A 20135-nucleotide genomic window follows, 5' to 3' on the forward strand; every position below is an offset into this window, starting at 1 on the left:
TATACCACTAATATATAATACTTTGGCCAATACCCGACTCACCTCTACTTTCATTATACCCATATGACAAAATTTCAACCATGGATTAATGCAAATATGTATTTTTCCATGCTCCTCTGAGTCAGCTGAGTACTACTGGAGAAAGCCACAAAACAGGGGAGGCTGTTTCTATAAAATGTTCTTGACCACCAGTTTCATCTGGGCCCAAACAAAGCCTGTCAGTTTTACCATGTTTCTCTGAATAGCCCAGTTCCCTACTCTCCACAATACCACACAGTAGGGACACACATAAAAAATTCAGTGAATAAAAGCTTTCCAGTACTTCTCCATTCTTCTAAAATCACTACTGACCAGTGACTCTTTCATTCTGAAAAGAGGATTCTGACTTCTACTTCATTTCCATTAGATAAGAGTCACTCTACAGCTTGCTAATAAGCCTAAACACCTTTCTGTATCTACACCCATCTTTCCTCATTCCCTTTAGCTTCAACATATTGTGTCTTCCAATCTAAGGCCAGGGTCATTGCATAAAGTTTGGATCCCACTTATTCTATCCTCCGTAAAACTGCACTGCACGATTTTCCTTTTACTCTTTGTACTTTCAGTTTTGACCCCTCTAATCAATATATAAAATGTATTCAATATCTGCTATCTTAAAAAAAGAAGCTCTCCCTATGGTAGATGCTGTGACTAATCACTCATATTGCTGCCTTCTGAACTTAGACAGTCATTCTGCTAGTTGCCAGAGTACTTACTGCTGATAGCTGAGTCCTTCCCCAGGCATTGCCATAAGTAGCATATAAAAAGAATCTCATCTCCTGTAGATGGAGGAGTGAAAAAGCTGAGGATTAGTGCCAGTGTTTAATTATAAGGGTAGTTGAGCTCTAGAGAATGTTGAATTTTGACTTCAACAAGCCTGTTATGCCAAAGTCATTGATTAAAAAAGTGTGGAATTGACATTTTGACATGGGAATATCTGGATCAATGCACTCAAATATTTTAATACGCATATTCTGCTGAACCATCTGGGCCTTCAGAAATGGCTTATTTCTTCCTCTTAAAGGTTAGTAGTGGGCTTCCCTGGTGGCGCAGTGGTTGAGAATCTGCCTGCCAATGCAGGGGACACGGGTTCCAGCCCTGGTCTGGGAAGATCCCACATGCCACGGAGCAGCTGGGCCCGTGAGCCACAACTACTGAGCCTGCGCGTCTGGAGCCTGTGCTCCGCAACAAGAGAGGCCGCGACAGTGAGCCCCGCGCACCGCGATGAAGAGTGGCCCCCGCTTGCCGCAACTAGAGAAAGCCCTCGTACAGAAACGAAGACCCAACACAGCCAAAAATAAATAAATAAATTAATTAATTAAAAAAAAAAAAGGTTAGTAGTAACAATCACTTGAAGACAAGTCAAAGACCTCAGACTAATAAAGTCAAGGTGCAATATACCTCATGTGGATGTCATACAGCTACAGAGGAAGGAAAGAGGCTATACCCCCATAAAGGTTACAGAACTTAGCCAGTGTATACCTGCAGAGGCCAGGGAAGTACGTGTGGTTTAGATCAGGTGGGTTCTGGGTCCAGAGACCAGGTAGTAGAATATAAAGTTGGATGATAGAGAGTTGATCAATATGGAAGAACTTTCCCATGATACAGGAATTAATACCTTGTTAATAGCCCTGGGACATGGCACAACAACCCTGTTGGAATGCTCTTGGAAACTGGGCAAAAATAATGAACACTACAAAGTGAAGTCGAAGTGCAGAAATTAGCATGAAAAATGATAGAAGTAGCCAAAAGGCTCAGAGAAGTCAGTATTGTAAGAGAGTTATACACATAAGGCTGGAAATACCACCAGCCAATTGTGTTCCACAGGGGTTCCAGATGACAATCCATTTATTATTAAGGAATTTTCTAGGAATCTCAGTGTTAGCTGTTCTCACTAAACCAGGACTGACTATAGGAGATGCTACTACAGAACTGGGCTTCATGATAATAAGGGGAAATGAGAGGATCCAAAATACTACTACTACTACTACTCATAATAATAATGGAGTACTGGAAGGAGTACTTAACTGACAGAGCAAGATGCTTATGTTACCTTAATGAGCAGCAGGTTGGAGTGGCAGTGGGTCGGGGACAGTGCTGACTCACAGAGAGCTATGGAGGTGGTATATGCAAGGATAATGAAGATGAGCAGCCAATAAGGGTATTCTCAATCTAAATAATAAAAGAAGTCAAGATTGGATGGCAGTAGGCTGAGAACACTGCCATAATACAAAGTCATGACCCTTTGCTTAGCTTCCAGACTTGCCAGCATTCAGGTCCAGCACTCATTAAATGAAGGAGAGACTGGTTTACAGGGAGGAAGTACCCAATAAACCCATGCCACAAACGTCTATGGTGACTTTAGGTGAATTACAAAATCTTTCTCTAATTTTTCTTTTATAAAATTGGGACAATAACAGTGTCTTCTCATTGAGAAATGTTTTGTGGACTAAATGAAATAATTTAGGTGGCCTTTGATAAAGGTCCAAAATGTATTAGATATTAATTTTGTTATAGAAGTAGTAATATTAAGCAATTATCTGTCTTATTTATACAGAACAATTATAAATTTAATATTTGCCATTAATAACATATAGGAATAGTCTTAAAAAAAAAATGTCAGCTCTCTCTCATACATACTTGGTGCAGTAAAATTCAGTGACCACCTCTCCAGTTGTTTCATCTCTTCCTTGGGTTGTTCTGCACAGCCCATCTTTTATCTAATTTCTTTCAACTTTTGAACTGTGCTGCTTGATCTTTCAATTCTTGATCTGTAAAGAAGAATATATTTTTAATAATTCACCCTAAGAATCAGATCATGTCTATCACTCAACCTCTTTCTGATGCCACCAACATAAAGCTTCTGGATTTCGTTTTATCATAAATATTTCAATAAATCCATAGGTAGCTTTGGAGATTTATTTTTGAAAAAAATAAAAGAACATTCTTAGATGTTTAAAAAAAAGCTACTTTAATACTTTTAAAATTTTAAATTGGGTCAAAGTTAATCCTTTATTTTACAAATTATGAATATTTGCATCCTATACAAGTATTTTTTTCAGATTTTCCTTAAATACATAATTATTTTAAAAAGCAGGCCAATAATTTTTGGAAGCTTTATTTTTTGAAAGTGAAAGAAAAAAATATCAAAAGAGGAAAAATGATAACCCTGTATAACTTGTCTTTTGCAGGTTCTGAGAGTAGTTCTACTTGGCAAGAGAGGAAATGGCAACCAGAGTCTTCTGTCAGAGGCAGAAACTAAAGTCATGCCGTTTTTAATTTAAATGAAGACAGATAAGGTTAAAATTTGCAAACTTGCCTAACTTTGTATTTATCCTGCATGCTGCAGAGCTAACTTGCTGCTACCATCTGAAGAAAAGATTACACTAAGTTTAATTACAGCACTAGTAAGTCATTTCACTTTAGAAATATTTACTGAGCTCAAAATACATGTATAGAGGAGTCCCTCTACTAGATACCATCAGTCTAAATGTATGAATAAGTTTGATTCCTTCACCCAAGGAGGTTAGAATCTAATTCGGAAGACTATAAGCCTGTCCTTTACCCTGATAAAAGGAAAACTCCAATGATGGACTGTCATTCATTGCAGTTGGAAGAACTGGTGAGAGAGTTGGCATTTGGGCTGGATCTTGACAGGAACACCTTTCCTCTTACAGATGGAAATGAGAGCAAAGGGCAAGATAAGGAAAAAGAAAAGTGTGCAACTGAGAGTCCCAGGGCATGGAACAGAATGCTGAGCCATCCAGTGGGGTGAGACGTAGGTACTGATAATGGTTGAATGAAAACTAAACCTGGATCAACTGGAGTCCCTTTTTTTCAATATTTCCATATCATACTCAGCAATTTAAATTTTATTTTAAAAATAGGAGTCACCATCAAAGATAGTTTGTGAGTTTTGTTTGGTGGGGGTAGTGCAGGAGTGGCCAGAGGAGTGATATAGTAATGTAATTACACTTGTGTTTGGAGAAAATTACTATATAGAATCTAAGGGCTGGGTACTGACAGCCTTCTTTATAGAGTAAGTAAGTCAGAACTGTGAATCTCTAAATTACTATCTTTTATTCTTTTTCATATCCTCCTCCACAAGCATCTAGCACAGCCCCTTGTCTGATATTCAATAAATGTTTGATGAAAGTCTTTGGTTTGGTCTCAAGCAAACTACATGTAAGGCCACAGCTTTAGTGTTCTAGGAAATGAGACTGCTTCTAGGTGGTGTTTTAAACAAAGATCTAAGATCATAGCAAAGGAAAGAACCCAATTCTGACTAGGAGTACTGGGCTGGAGAACAGTGAGTAAGGCTTTACGGAAGAAGGTGCATTTGAGCTGGACTTAATTCATTGGTAAAGGCCTGAAGCAAAGCAATATCCATGAACTTAGAACTTTTAGGAGAGATCATGAATGCTGAAGAGGGATTGATCACAGAGATAGCAAGGAAATCCTAAAATGGATATTCATCAGTTTCTTAGAGTCAAACGGTCCAGTCTGTGGAGACACAGATCAGGGGAGACTCAAGCTTATTCTACCACCTTCTGCACGAGGATGTGTGTCTGTCTGGATACTGACAGGAAATACATGACACACTCCAATGGTATAATTTGTGTAGAGTGTAATAAAAGGACCATTTACAAAGGTGTGGATAGGATATAGATACTGTGATACTCTAGGTCTACTAGTACCTGATGTTTCTATCATATGTAGCCCTCAAGCAGAGAAGAGAGGCTGCTTTAATGGAAATGGAGAAGAAGCTCAATGAGGAGAGAGCGGTCTGTCAGGAGTCACTACCTGTTGGCCAGGGGATGCAGCAAGCCCTCAGCAAAGCCAAGGAGAGGGAGCAGAGGACTTCACTCTGCTGCTTTTCTCCTGTCTCTTCCTGAAGTTCCTCATTTGCTTAACCAAACAGGATGCCAGTGGGCAAGGGAGCCCTTTGATGTAGGCCAGACCATTAGTCTCACTGAGCACAGAGCTGGGTAAGAGTGTTTTTGAGGGAAAAATAGAAGATATATAAACAATACGCAGAATGACACATGATTGACAAATTAGTTACAATGAAAAACACTAAAATTAAAATAACATGTATCTACCTGGATTATCATGAGAAAACATTATTCTTCTTCTATGCTGTATTTTCAAATGCCAATTTACTCTTGAAAATTTCTTCTCCTGTATATTTGATACACCCAGACATACCAACTTAAAATTAGTATGCAAATATAATTACAAAATGTAGTTTGTATACCACATGCACATTTTCTTGATTAAAAGTCACTCAAAATAGAGACATGGATGTAGAGAACAAATGTATGGATACCAAGGGGGAAAGGGAGGTGGTGGTGGGAGGAATTGGGATATTGGGATTGACACATATACACTATTGATACTATGTGTAAAATAGATAGCTAATGAGAACATACTGTATAGCACAGGGAACTCTACTTAATGCACTGTGGTGACCTAAATGGGAAATAAATCCAAAAAAAAGAGGGGATATATGTACATATGTATAGCTGATTCACCTTGCTGTATAGCAGAAACTAACACAACATTGTAAATCAACTATACTCCAATAAAAATTTTAAAAAGAATCCAAATCAAACAACAAAACATAAGCAGGCACTAATTTATAGCTTCTTAATTTTCCCTTAAAAGTCTCAAAGATCTTTGAAGGTCATATGGTAAGAGAATAACTCCAAAGAGCAATGAAAATTAATAAAATTACTCATTTATTCTGATGTGAAAAATCAAAAAGGAGACTGTTTTTAACCCATAGTAACATCCTATACACTATAAGCAAAGCATTAAAAGTTCAATTTCCATTTCAAAATCCCTGTTTTCATTCTCATTGGTCATAGTTGCTTTGAGGTTTCTGCACTCTGACAGAGAGCATGGTTTCATTTGGGGAGAGGAATCAATTTCTCAATGTAAATTGTGATTTACACACTTCCCTTCCTCACCTATTTTGAATTGATTTGATTCCAGAAGCGCTAAGACATGTGAAAAACACCGTTTTGCTTGATTTAATAAACACTTAGAAAATGGCTTGTTGGATAAGCCCTAGACCAAAAACTAGCAATCCTGAAGGGATGCATTTTCCTTTTTGTCAGTTCCCTTCTTAGTGTTCCAGACTCTACCCTTTAATTAAGGTACAAAGGAATCCTCAGGTCAAGAGGAAGCTAACATCCTTGCATAAGGAATCCATCTACCTTATAATAACCTATTCTTAGGAAACAATTTTGGCTCCGAAGTATGATTTATTAAAATTGTATGATAGTGTTAAAATTGATGGAACTCAGGACCTAGCATTTTCTAAAGACCTAAAGAGAAGCGTAAAACAATGAAGTAGAGTTTATTCTAACAGATATACCAATGGGCAAATCAAAAACAGTCATACTTTTAATAGTCTCTATAGAGAAGATACTGAATAAACTTCCGAAAAGGTAAATATTTAATAATTTAAGCGGTTTAATCAAAGAAATAGCAAAAGGTAACAGGGCAAAATTTTGAACACATGCTTTGTGACAGGTACTCTGTTAAGTACTTCACTTACATCATATCTAATGCTCCAAAGCAATCAGTATGTTCATTTCAAGACAAGGAATATGGAACTTTATGGCAAACAGTTTCCATTTTCTTGAGTACCTTGCTCACCAAGATTAGAACATAGCCAAAATCTCTGAGATAACCATCTGGTAATCATCCATTGAAAACCCTGTTTTCTGTCTTGGCAGAAGTAGATGTGTGGGTGATTCTCAATCACTGTAGCTCTTGGATACATTCCCTGTTAATTCAGATAATCCCACATGCAGGAGCAGGTTTTCACCAGAGGAAGAAAGTTAAATGCTCACCAGAAAATTTGCCATATTAGTAATCTTTCTTCAGGCAATATTCTGGAATTTGAAGGAAACCAGATCAATAGCTATTGGTGGTAAAATAACACCAAGCCTTAGAGAAAGCCAAAAGGAGTCTGAGTACACAAACTTCTGTAGTTCAGCCTTTACAGAAATCAAGCCAGGTTAGGGGGACATTTTTTGTTTTTTTCTGATGAAAGTTCTCATTAAGTTTCAGTGTGTTCTGGTGGCAAATATGGTCTAAAGAACTAACTTGGGAGTAGGATTCTGAAACAACTTTTAGGTCAGAATATGAAATGGAATCATTACAAGTAAAGTTACCAGAAAAAAATATTGTAGAAATGGACTGAATATAATGTAACCACTTGACTTGTTTACATGTGCTAACAAATATGACATGTATTGAGCAAAGACTTTCTATTTTTTTTAACCATTCTAAGGTGATTTTGTCTCTATGGAAAATGTTGGTGGCATAGCTGTGTACATGCAAGCTCTTTTTCTTCTCTGCTTTCCTCATTTTACCTTCAAAGTTAAGTAACTGTGATATAAAGGATGATGGTTAACAGCATTTATATCCAGGGACAGAAAGACATGGGTTTGCAACCCCGTTCCATCTCTTAACGGCTCTGTGACTTTATCAAGTTATTTCATATTTCTAATCTTAATTTACCTTATTTATAATATGGAGATAAGTATGTTATTGTAAGGATTACAAGCAATACATATAATTCATGTAAATTTCTTTAAAAGTTCGTGAAACATTGCAAGGGCAAAATAACCTTGGCTAAGATAATAATTGCTATCATTATGTTAATTTTCATCAGAGATACAACTATCATAAATTACTAATTGAAAATATGGGAAAATCTCCAAAATCTTTTAATTAAATAGAAACATTTTGAACCTCATTACCATGGAGGTTTATTCATCTTGCTCATGATTTTGGTATAAAATTAGAAAATATTTCAGTCAGTCACCAGGCATGATGAAGCCTTTCTCTAATTATCCAGAATAAACTTCTAGAAAGACACATTGCTTGGTAACTGGCATCAGGTTAACCTGGAAGTAACTCTGAATAAATGGTCCAGAGGCCTGTAATGACTGCAGAGACCCAGCTGTGGAGAGCCACGGTGAAGCTCAGAGGGGCCTGGCATAATCAGAGGCGGATTTTCCATTAGAGAGTCAGAAGGCAAAGCAAATATTTTAAAATAAAGAAGAATTTTTAGTTTAAATAAAGAGAAACACTTAGAGATCTTTGAATGCCATATGTAGTCTTATATCACAGGGTCTTCATATATGTAGTTGTCTCCACCTGAAACAGCTCTATCCTCACCTGGCTATCTTCTATGTGTCCTTCAAGAATCGTCTCAAGCATACTTTCCGATTTATCAGGGTTGACATGCAAAGTGAATGCTATTTGCCACCCCAGATTTATAACCTCTTTTCAGGTTATAACTGAAAATAGTACTGAGTTTTCATCAAAAGGCCAGATTTGAGGTTCTGGGTCCAGCACTTACTATCTCTGTAACTTTGGGCAGATTTTCTCCATTTGAGCCTGTCTGAGCCTGGATCTCCTCATCTGAAAATTGGTCATTTTAATACCTCTTTGCCTATCTCATAGAGGTGTTACAAAGATCAAGTGATAGAGGTCAGGAAAGAAATCTGTGAATATTGAATCTCCATATAAACATAAAGCAAATTATTTTATGATTAATACATTTAGTCACCTCAAAGGCAAAATTTTTCAATTGACAGAAAAAATACTTTAATACGGAATTTTACTTTTTTTTAGTTTTAAAAGCATAATCATATTTGAGTTCCCTTTCTCTGCTGACTTGGATACCCTTCTCCCCATGGTGGAATTGAGATATACTCTTTTTGAGAGATAATGCACTCTGTATTGCAAACTGTTTCTCAAATTAGGAAAGTTTAAACTCTATTTTGAAAAATGGTTTTAACAGGTATCAATCATCAATGTATCCCAATGTCAGTTAATAGTCACACTAAATAATGCAGCTTATTTAAAAATGCACTTTAAGTATCTCCTTGTGTGTTGTAAAATAGTCAACATTTTTTCTTACATCAAACACGACTCTCTCCCATTTGCTGTATCGGATGTGAGGCCAGCCAGTTCTACACTGGCACCACTGGAGCTCTGGCAGGGGACAGGAAGGAGAAGAGAAGTTCTGAATTTATTGTTGATTAGCAAAAACCACTATTTCACCAATCCTTCTACAATAGGAGGTGGTGGAATGTGAGGCAAGGAATAGAGTGGGAGCAGAGCAGTAACGGAAGAGTCATGTAACAGTCACTCAAGGATGACTTCTGACATTTTTTATCATGCTATGTGAAAAAGATACTGGTAATTTTCTTATTATAAGGAGAGAATGAGGAGTGCCAGGTAGGTGAGGACATGGTCAAAGGGTAGAATTCTTAAAAGTAATGATTTTTATTTAATTTAGAAATGATGTTGAAAGACATGCTAAATACATTCAATCTATGCTTTTCCCTCAATTAAGAAAAAATTCTTTATTCAAATTATTGAGTTTGTTTGTTTGTGTGTTTGTTTTTGTTTGTTTCAAGGACTTTCCAAGACTAGAGAAGAAGAGAGAGGGATCTCTGAGTCCAACAGCATAGAAAACATATTGGGTGGTTGAAATAAGCATTGACCTCAGGTTCTACAGGGAGGATCCTAGACTTGACAAAGATCCCTCTGCCTAAAACAGGTCACAGCAGAGATGAAAGGACACTATTGGATGGGACAATGGGTGCTTCATTGGTAACTAAGATGGACAGATGATGGACAACCAGACAATCTTCCCTATTTCATTTCTGGTATTGGAGAACATTCTGGAATCTCGGCATCTTGACACAACTCAGAAGTGGAGAGAATTCCCATGGCTGAATAAAGATAAATTTTCTACTTTTCAGCAGACTGGAGGCTCAGAGTTTAAAATTAAGTTGATTTAAGAAAACTTAAAAATAGAGTATTTTTTCTACAGTTGAATTGTGGAAAGAAATGATATGATAATAATTATGATATAACTATGATAGTGATAGTTAAAATTTACTGAGCTCTTATTATGGGCCAGAAACTTTGATAATGTGTTTATACTGATTAGCTCATTTATGTTTGACATATCTCTATAATGTAGGTACTACAATAAACTCCATTTCACAGATAAAAAACCTGAAGCATGGAATGGTTAAGGAACATGTCCAAGATCCACTCGATGAAGCGATTTACACAGGTTAGAAGGTCAATCAGCCTAACTCTGAAACCACATGGGAGGCTACTACGCAATATCATATTAAGAAATTAATCTCTTTATATATCTGAATGTTGACTATATAGTAAATACTAAGGTATATATTATAATGCTAAAATTAATTATATTTAGCCTAATTGAATGTAAAGCCTCTAATATAGTAATTTTAAGTAACTAAACAGTGTTAATTAAGAGAAATTTTAGAAGGAAGTATATAGTAGAACTTTTACATTTTTTCAGAAAAAAGTAAAAAGTCCCCATATAATAATATTTTATGGCTAAGGCAAGAACAGGATAAGACACAGGGATGCCAATAACATATTTGGAAGATAAAAATCTTACATATCTTCAAATGAATCAGACTGTGTGGCAACATGGAATAAAGTTTGTTGACTTCTTTTAAATAAAATGAAAATTTAATAAGTTTGGTTTAGGCCCATTATTATCCTATAGAAGAAATCCAGAAATAAAAAAAAATCTAGCAATCCTCTGTATTAACGTGAATAGCTGTGCCCATGCAAAGCTTTCCAGCAGTGGCTTACTTAGTCAAACAATCGCTCTAACCAAAAGTTCCGGGGCAGTTGAGTAAATGACTCTTTAATAGCCTTGAACACTCCCCTCTAGCAAAGTATAATAGTTGAAATTTGGTTTGTTTAATCTGTACCCTTCTTTGTCTGCACCAAATACTTATTTGGATGACTGCTTCTTTGGATCAGCTGCACAAACTCTTCAGATTATTTTTGAATAACTTCTATTAAATCCCTTTCATCACTGCCTAACCTTACTTGCCAAGGAAAACTGGAAGCCCCTTTCTCATTGAAAAATGATTGGATTTGTGCTCTGGACCATATACTCTTTCGTAAACTTAACAGAAAACATCTATTTACTGAGAATATCACTTCCAACTCTGGAAACTGTGGATCAGTCAAAGCTGATTATCACTAGCCTAGAATGGTGACTTTCAATAACTTAGCACAAATGAACACTCAGCATCAATCTGTGTTAAATGGTATGTCTTTCCAACTATAGCTATTCCATCTGAATCACTTTCTCCTTATACACTGGGCATTTTGCATCTTAGTCCCTCCCTGCTTCCTCTAAGCAATACAGCCAGGATTCATGGGATGGAATGCTATTTTTCTTATCCTAGAATCCTACCTTAATCAATTAAGAAAAGTTTGTTTTCTGAGTTAATTAGAATGATATGGTCTACTGGTCTGGACATGAGAAATATTGACTTACTTTACATAATGACCGTTCAAGTGATAACTTTTCAATACAATGGCTCTCCAAAGGTTATACTGGTTTTGAAACTAATCATCTTGGAGATTATTATGACTTAAACACACATTAACAAACAAAAAAATAAACATGCTGTAAGAAATGATAGTTTGACATTTTGAGTTCAAAGACACACCTGAAACAAGTGCCTATTAAAAAGGAAATAAATTTAAATAACATACTGTCTTTGGATGAACCCAAATTCTGTTGCTTAGTGTAATTGTATGGCAATTTTAGCTGTTGCATGTGAGCAGTTTCAGTGTTTTAAAGCCTTTTCATGCATAGTCTTTAGTTTTATCTAAAAATATTTTTGTGCTACAATTTTATTTTGAAATGCATAGTTATGAGCTCCCCCAAAGTTAAAAAATTTGTAGTGAAATTTGTGCAGAAAGGAGAAAAAGAACAAGTAAAATTAACTTCCACTATGTTTTATGTGAAGACTGAATTTACTTCCAAATTTTTGTTCATTACTTGTTTTTATTGTTCAATCAATATATATTTATATCTGTGAAAATTATTTTGGAACTTTGTGCAGATGGAATGCATCATAATTTCCCCATTAAAATTAATAAACTTTCTCTTCATTTACTGGCCTTACACTTAGTTGTAGAGTCTTCAAGAATTGAAAGTTGTTAAGTTAGAGAGACACATACATTAATACACACATATAGGTGGATGAGAGAAAGAATGTTTATTTTTCATAACAATAATAAAAACCTTCCTGAGCTTTATTGCTCTTATGATTTTTGGAATAAAATTTTATATATAAATAAATGATATATCATAATGATATATATACATATGTATACATACATATACATAATATGAAAAATATATTTGTATTTGCACACTTGGGAAAACTTTTAGTGACTTTATCAAAGCTGTAGCTTATATACTGGTTGAAGTTTCAGGAACTTGAAGCTCAGTATTCTCTTTCTCTGTCATCCAACAGGTTTGACTTTTTAATTTGGTGAAAACTAAGTCACCTATCTGATCTGGTTTCTTTAACTATAAAACTAAGATGACAGTAAATACCACTCATTTCATCCTGTACTTCATAGCAATGTTAAAAGAATTAAGATACTGTAAAATAGTTCTAATTCCTTGGAGATAGTGTGTTGCATAAATCAAAGTTACTATTAGTAAATAGGCAAGGTAATATGAACTTTACAGTTAACTTAAATGGTTGGCATTATTGATCTAATTAATTTTTAAAAAGTGTTTCAAAGGAAAAGAAATTCTAAAGTTAATCACTGCTCATACTCAGAAGTCACCCTTAAGCTAGGTCTCCTTAATGCCATGGCTCTTTTAGAAAGTCATTTACTCAGTACTATATAAGATTCATATATATATATATATTCAATTAATTCAGTGAGTTATTATGTAGTTTAACTAGGAGTTTTATCAAACCCCTGAATAAATCAATACTCCGATACAGATAAGAAGCACTTAGTTATGTATATTGTATTGTACATCAAGAATAAGTGAAATGGTTAAAATTAAAATTGGTTAAGTCACCAAGTTTTTAATTTATTATGCTAGAGAATACTATAGGAAAATCACTTAAAATAATGCTAAGAAATCCATAGATATAATTTTATATTTTAACAGATGGCATTTTCTCATTGGCTAGAACCAGCACTAACATTTTCAAAATGTAATGACTGAAGTCAGAGTGATTTTAAGAAAACCTTAAAATACTGTATGAAGCACCTAGCTTAAGAAAGGTAGATTCAAATAAGAAAAAAAGGAAAGGAAGAAAAAATACTATAAAGTAAAATAGCATAATGAGATTTTATAACGGTTGATGAACATCCCCATATTGATTTGAAAATTTTGAGACTTGATGAAAATAATAGCCATTACTATTGAGCAAATGATTGGCCCCTTTACAATATTAAGGAATATTAAGTTCAGATAAAGTGTAGTTTTCACTGAAACTGAGTCAATTATCAGCATCACTAAATCAGAAATGGGCAATATTCAAACCTGTTAAATATCCAGTCTAATAACATCTTACTATTATTGAAATTAAACTAATTATCTTTGAAAAGAAAGAAGTAATTTGCAGGAGCTCTTTGAAATAAACACAGAGAAGCAATCAAATAATTTGAACACCAACTATGCAAAGTTACCTGGTCAGATAAGTAACCACAAGTCACAAGTCGTAACCACAGGGGTTACAAGAAGGAGCCAAAAGATAGCATTGCCCCAGGACAGACGGACTAAGGGTGCCTTGTGGATAGTGCCTTAGTGAGGTCACCTAGTCCAGGGCCTCACCCTCAATCTTTCAGGCTTAGAAATCCTTTTTCTTTTTCTGTACACTAGGAATGAATTGACCTCTGAAGGACAGACTCATATTAATCAATCTCTCAAGATTGACATATAAAATGAGAATTACGTTTTCATTGTTTTACAATGACAAACACATTCTTGAAGGACCTGGTACTCACATTCTATAGCCATTACTATTTTTCTCCTTGTAATCACACTCGAAGGGTACTTACATAGCTCACCAGAAGAGCCATCTCAGGCTCTGCAATAGTTCATGTCAGAGGGAACTGTGGTGGCAGCAGGAGTGGATATATTTCTCATGAAGTCTGATGACAAAATCACCAGCACTTGCTGGTGGGTTTGGCTATAGGTGGTGAGGAAAAGAGGAATTGAGAAAGCATCACAGAGGATGCTTTGCAGAAATTCGACTGTCAAAAGGAACAGAGACAGAAAGCTAGCAGAAGGATGCAAGAGAATCACAGATGTTTGTTTTGTTTGGCAATATAGATTGTTGTATGTATCATAGGTAATGCCTGAGAAAGTACAACTGAGGGCTTGTTAGTAACACCTACAGTGGCAACTACCAATAGTCTCTGGCTAACTCTTCAACAATATAATTGCTAGAATTCTGACCTGCGCACCATATCTCAGGCAGACAGTCCATATTGCTACTGTTAATACTGTTGACAACTGCACCCCATACCTCTGTCATTTGGCCCCATCCTTACTACCTTAGTTGTCACACTCTAGTCTGAGTCCATACTAGAACAGGCATCCTCCGGAAGACTCATTCCCCATGCCTCAGGGACGAACCAATTCTTTCCCTCTTTTGAGGACATTGGTGAGGACATTGAGAGATGTTTTTCTCTCTTTTCCTAATATGCAAGGTCTATTTGCTTAGAATTGCCTTGTAAGTTTCACTTTTTAACAATTATAAATCCAGAGATCCATGTGACCCAGATTCAAAACAGAATCACAACCACATACATCGAACTTTAGAAATCAGTTGTTTTCAAAGTGTTTTGTTTGCATGTTGATACACAACAAAGGGGAAATATAGCATATGACAATATATTTTAAATATCACTATTTCCCTCCATCCATATTCTTAACAAGGATAGAGGATCCATTTAATTACTCTTCTATTCTAAATATTCCTTAAAAAAATAAAAAATAACAAACTATGTGTCACATTTTTTATCCATTCTTAATCTTTCAACACTCACTTCTGATCTCTCTTCTGTTGATTTTTTTAAATTTTTTTAATTTTTAATTCTTTTTAGCATCTTGGATCTGGTAAATGTGGGAGCTCCATTAGAAGTCAGGGGAAAGGCTAGAAATATCCACTTACTAATTTTGGACCTACCATATCTTCATAGCCAGAGAAGGTGTGACTTCTCCCTGGTTTCTCTCCTTTCACCCAACCCCTTACTGCATGGCTTTGAGAAAAATTCCTTAATCTTAATATCATCTGTATTTGACTATTTTGCCAAAGGAGAGTAATAATTTCCTCTCCTACCACAGAGGAAATCTGGGGAAACAAAATGTTAGAATAGATGTAAAAATAGTCAAATATGATTTGAGGGAGGAAAAATGAGGAAAGAGAAGAACTGTTATTTATATTATTTGCATTACTACTGTGACAATTCTACCACAAATAAATGAGAAAGGTGAGAAATATGATATGCTTTATAAATTCATCACTTCAGCATTAGTGTGCATGACCCTGACACACGTTCCTAAAGAAAAGAAGACTGAGATAAAAGAAAATATTAACGAGGGATTTCTAAAATAAAACAGATGAAAACAAGTGCTTGTTACTTCAGCAAGGGGAAAAAGTTGCTCGGAAAAATTTTTAAATTATTTGGTTGACTTATAAGTGGAAAATAAAAGATTAGACTGGCTGCTAAGGGATCTGAAAACTATCAAAGATTTGCGAAGAAATTTACAGATCATAAACAAAAAATAAACTCCCTGGTATAGTTGCAACTCGGAAAGCAGAGCCCCCAAGGACCCCAAAGATGCTTCTTGTATTCTAGTGTAAAATGATTCTTATGATCAGAAGAAAGGAAAATGTCCCACTAAGAACTAGAGAATAGCAACTACAGACTGACAACAATCTCTGAGCATCTTATAAAAGTATTTTTTTTTGCCAAAAGGAGAAAGTTCTTGGTGTGTTCTGCATTAACTGAAATGGGCAAATGGAGTATGAGTATATTAAATCACCAACTTATTGTTTCAAATGAATTGCTTCAAGGTCATAATTCCTGAAATGTTTTAAATTAACACTTTAAGTGTGAGAAAAATCTCAACCAATCCTATAGAGTTATAGAGGCAGAGAACCAAGTTTTCTGTGGTTTCCAATTGTCTACATCAGAGATCCTCTATCATGGAGAGCTTATAAAAACTACACACTTCAGGGAACCAGTCTCAGAAATTCTTATTCATAAAGTATGGGACGGAGCATGAGAGTCTGATTTTTTAAGCAGCCCACGAAGTCCTATTGCAGGAACCCCACGAGCCATATTTTGAGATACTAGCCTAGAGAATCAAGTCTGAATTTTTCAGTAGTACATTCAAGGCTGCAACGTTCTAAGTATGAATCATCTTTTCTATCTTACCTCTCACCACATCTCTTCACTCTCTTCCTCCCCAGACATCTAGCCTATTTACCATAATATTCCATGCTTATTAAGGCCAGCGCTCCTATTTGACTGGAATTGGGAGACTTCCTCCCATTCCAGTGCATTGATATTCTAATACTTTAAGGGTATGCTCTACATTTCAACATCTCCTCTGTTTAATTACACTACCTTTCATTTTATCAATAAAATATATTTAATGTTTTATATTTTAAAATATTTTGTTGTTTACTTCTAGTTCACTTATCTTGCATTACAGATTATAGTGAGTTGGTTTTATATCTGCTTCTTCCAGCAGAGTTTAAGCTCCTTGAAAACAAACTTATTCAAGCATTCTAGAAAAAATGTTTGCTTACTTGAATTAATAACGCACAATGGTTCATATCTGGTAGATCAAGGTTTTCATATTATGCCAGAACTTCCATTTATAACAAGGAAATGAAAAGACTGATTATGTAAAGTCAGTTGATACACATAGAATTTGAGTGTCATAGGCACAGTTGTCCAGAAGTTCTCCAAATGATATTTAGTTGCTTACTCCTCAGAGTGGAATCTATATTGCACTGCTCAGAGCCTAAGCACTTCTTATATGAATTAAATGCTTCAGCTCATATAGAAAAGTGAGAAATCCATGGAGAATTACCTCCTAGCATCCAGCTTCTGGGAGTACTACTGGTAAACCAGCTCAGTGGTGAGCCCTTCTAGGGCATTGCTTAGACTGAAGAGAGCCTTGCCCAACAGGGACACATCCCTTCCTAAGACAGCCCACATAAAATGACTGATCCACCTGGAGAGATAAAGGTCTAGAACTCTTGCTCCAATGCACAACAGTTCTGAGGAGAATTACATCTTTAGAGCTCCATGCAAGGTCAGCTGAAGCTCCCATCAAGTCTTCATTGCACTCAACTTCTCCCTCTGCCCAAACTGGTTTCCTTCTCTTCTCCTCTACAGGCACTGATCTTAAGAATACCGACTAATTTCTTTCTCCTGTTTTCTGGAGAACACAACTTGCACAACTCCTATTTGCTATCCTTATACATAGAATACTATTCACCCTTACAAAGATAGCATGAACATTATGAGAAATGGTCAAAAAATGTTTATTTAGTGTCAGCTGTGTACCCAGTACTATACATACATTCTTTACATTAATCCTCCAAACATCCCAAATTGGTATGTGCTCCTGGCACGTTTCTGCCTTCAGTTCTCAATTCAAATATCACTTCCTTGGAGGGCCTCTCCTTGGCAACTCTATCAGAAATAGCTGCCCCCTCCACTACCCCCACCAGGGCTCCCTTATCCTGCTTTTATTTCAATTCATAGTGATTACCACGACCTCAAATTTTGTGTTTTATCTATTTACAGAGTTCTGGTTTGTCTCTCTAGCAGATTGCAAGCTATATAAGGGCAAGGGGTTTTGTCTTGTTCAGTTTTAGTTCCAGTATCCAGAACAGACACATGATACATCCTCAAAGCTTAATTGTTGAATGAATGTACACATTTTAACCTTATCCAGTGAATGAAATATTTTTATAAGTAGATCACTCTTGCTAATCTAAATTCTTAGACTCTTTCCCCCCAAGAAATCATTTATTTCTTAGTATGAAATCATTTAAAGTGGCTAATAACTACATTGGTATAAAGAAAGGACCGTGTTTGAGTTATCCAGGAAAGTTCTGTGAATGGAAAATTGATAAATTCTCAGAAAAGGAGAGAAGGAGAGAGAACTCATTCTAATAAGCGAAATATTCTCTGGCCAAATTAGCAACCCTGAAACAAATGGTGAGCGTGGAGTATGATGGTTAACAATCTACTCTGATGCAGGGCTTTTAACAGTGTAATATGTCATTAAGTTCTGGAGGGGGAGCTTTTTGAAAAATCAGTGTGAAGACTCCCACTGTTGAGGCTGCAGCTGTTCTGTGGAGTGGCAGAGAGACGTCCACGAGAATTCTGAACTCTGTCTAACAAGCCCCTCCAAGCCTGTGAACTCCCCGCCGCTTGCCTGTTCGCCTCTTGTCTGCCAGAAAGACTGTGGCTGCTGTGCTGACATTCATCACTGAGAGTTCTGGCCTCGTGCTGCCATTCCCACGTGCTTACTCTAAATCAGCATGTCGGAGCACTACACAGAAGTTGTCTCTGGGGTAGTGAACACTCAAGGGGAGGAGACCAAGACAAGAAGAAAGGAGACTTCCCCCCCACCACCAATATGATGCCATTTTAACTTAAAACCATAGAAAACATTTCAAAGTGTTCTACAAAATAACCCCTGAAGAAGAATGAGTTTGAAATTCTCCATATAATAGAAAAAGAAGAGAAACATATTTGGAGTTGGTGCTACTGAATGAGATATTTTCCCCAAGGGAAAGTGGAGAACCCAGAAATAATCATTTCCAGGATATGCAGATACCCACTGGCAAAACTACTCCTAACTTCAGGTTGAATATAGTAATACACCAGACAATTGAAGTACAAAAGCACGAGCAGATATCTTTAAAAGTCATTTCTTAAGCTGGGGAAAAATTAACACTGGTGGAAGACATGTCACATAAAACAAAACAAAGCAATGAAATTCTCCATAGGTAACAAGATGAGCTACAGTTAGCACGAACATGGTAAGAAATAGTCAACAAGTGTTTCTTCAGTGTCAGCACTCTACTCACTACTAGGCATACATTTCCTTCCCTAGGTCATCTTATTACCTTACTATACAGGTGTGAAAACTGAGGATAAGAGGAGTGAGGTGAATCTGGCTAGGTTAGAAAAGGCCCTGAATGATCAAGCCACACTGGCCCGTGCCGTCTCACTTTTCACCAGCTCCCCCACCGACCATTCTATGCGTCCATGCTCAGCCTTCTCTCTGCCCGTGGAAAGCAACAAGTGCTTCTGGACATTTAGCATTTTCCAATCTGATACATCATATATTTGGAATATTCTTCTCACTCCCTTGTTTCTGTGTCAATTTCCAGTCATCCCATAGGCTTTGTTTAAATGTTTCCTCAAAAAAAAAGTCTTTCCTGACTCTCCTTATAAGTGTATAAGTCTAAAGACCAGCAAATCTAGGGATCCATATATATAAAACACATAATGTAAAACATATAACATACATATTTTTAGTATAAGAATCTCTCATGTAATATTTGGGACGTACTTACACTAAAAATTATTTACTATTTATCTGAAATTCAAATTTAACTGGATGTCTTATATTTTATCTGGCAATCTTCCCCTTGCCCCCTGAATTTCTGTATCCCTTAGGTATCCTATTTATAGTGCCTGTACTTATACATCGAATCATTTCTCACATTTTAGTTGTAAAATTATTTGTGGAATTATTTTGTTTAAAGTATATTTCCCCAACTGAACAATGCCTCTGTTCTCATCCTTGTAATTTTGGTAGCTGAAAAACTGCCTGACTTATACGAAGTACTCAACAAATCTGACCTGAATAAATGACGATATAGAGACATGATCAAAACCTCAGTGTGTGTGATCCCAAAGTCCATTGTTTTTTTTCACTCCTCCAGATTGTTGTACTTGAAAGATAGATGTTTGTCACAACATGCATCATTTACAAACATTTAAAAGCCAATTCTAATTATCACACTGATAATAGAAGAAAACACTGCCAGATCAGAATCGTTTTCTGAATTTTGATGATGCTTATTGCTCATTTCCCATCTTAGTTATTTTATTAGTAAAAGTGTCGGAATTCTCGACATTTCATTTTATTTGATAGAAACTTAAATGTAGTTTCCTGAAGGATA

General features: G+C 36.0%; 1 long non-coding RNA gene across 1 annotated transcript in view; it reads left to right on the forward strand.

The window, feature by feature from the left end:
• Nucleotides 1–9861, forward strand: part of LOC309611588 — a 242378-nt gene extending 232517 nt beyond the window's left edge. Inside the window, exon 2 of the long non-coding RNA XR_014234611.1 lies at nt 1381–9861. This is a non-coding gene — a long non-coding RNA (uncharacterized lncRNA). The remainder of the gene's footprint in view (nt 1–1380) is intronic.
• The last annotated feature ends 10274 nt before the right edge of the window (nt 9862–20135 follow it).

This window comes from Balaenoptera borealis (genome assembly GCF_965194805.1).
Source record: "Balaenoptera borealis genome assembly, chromosome: 1".
In the NCBI taxonomy this organism is placed as follows: Eukaryota; Metazoa; Chordata; class Mammalia; order Artiodactyla; family Balaenopteridae; genus Balaenoptera; species Balaenoptera borealis.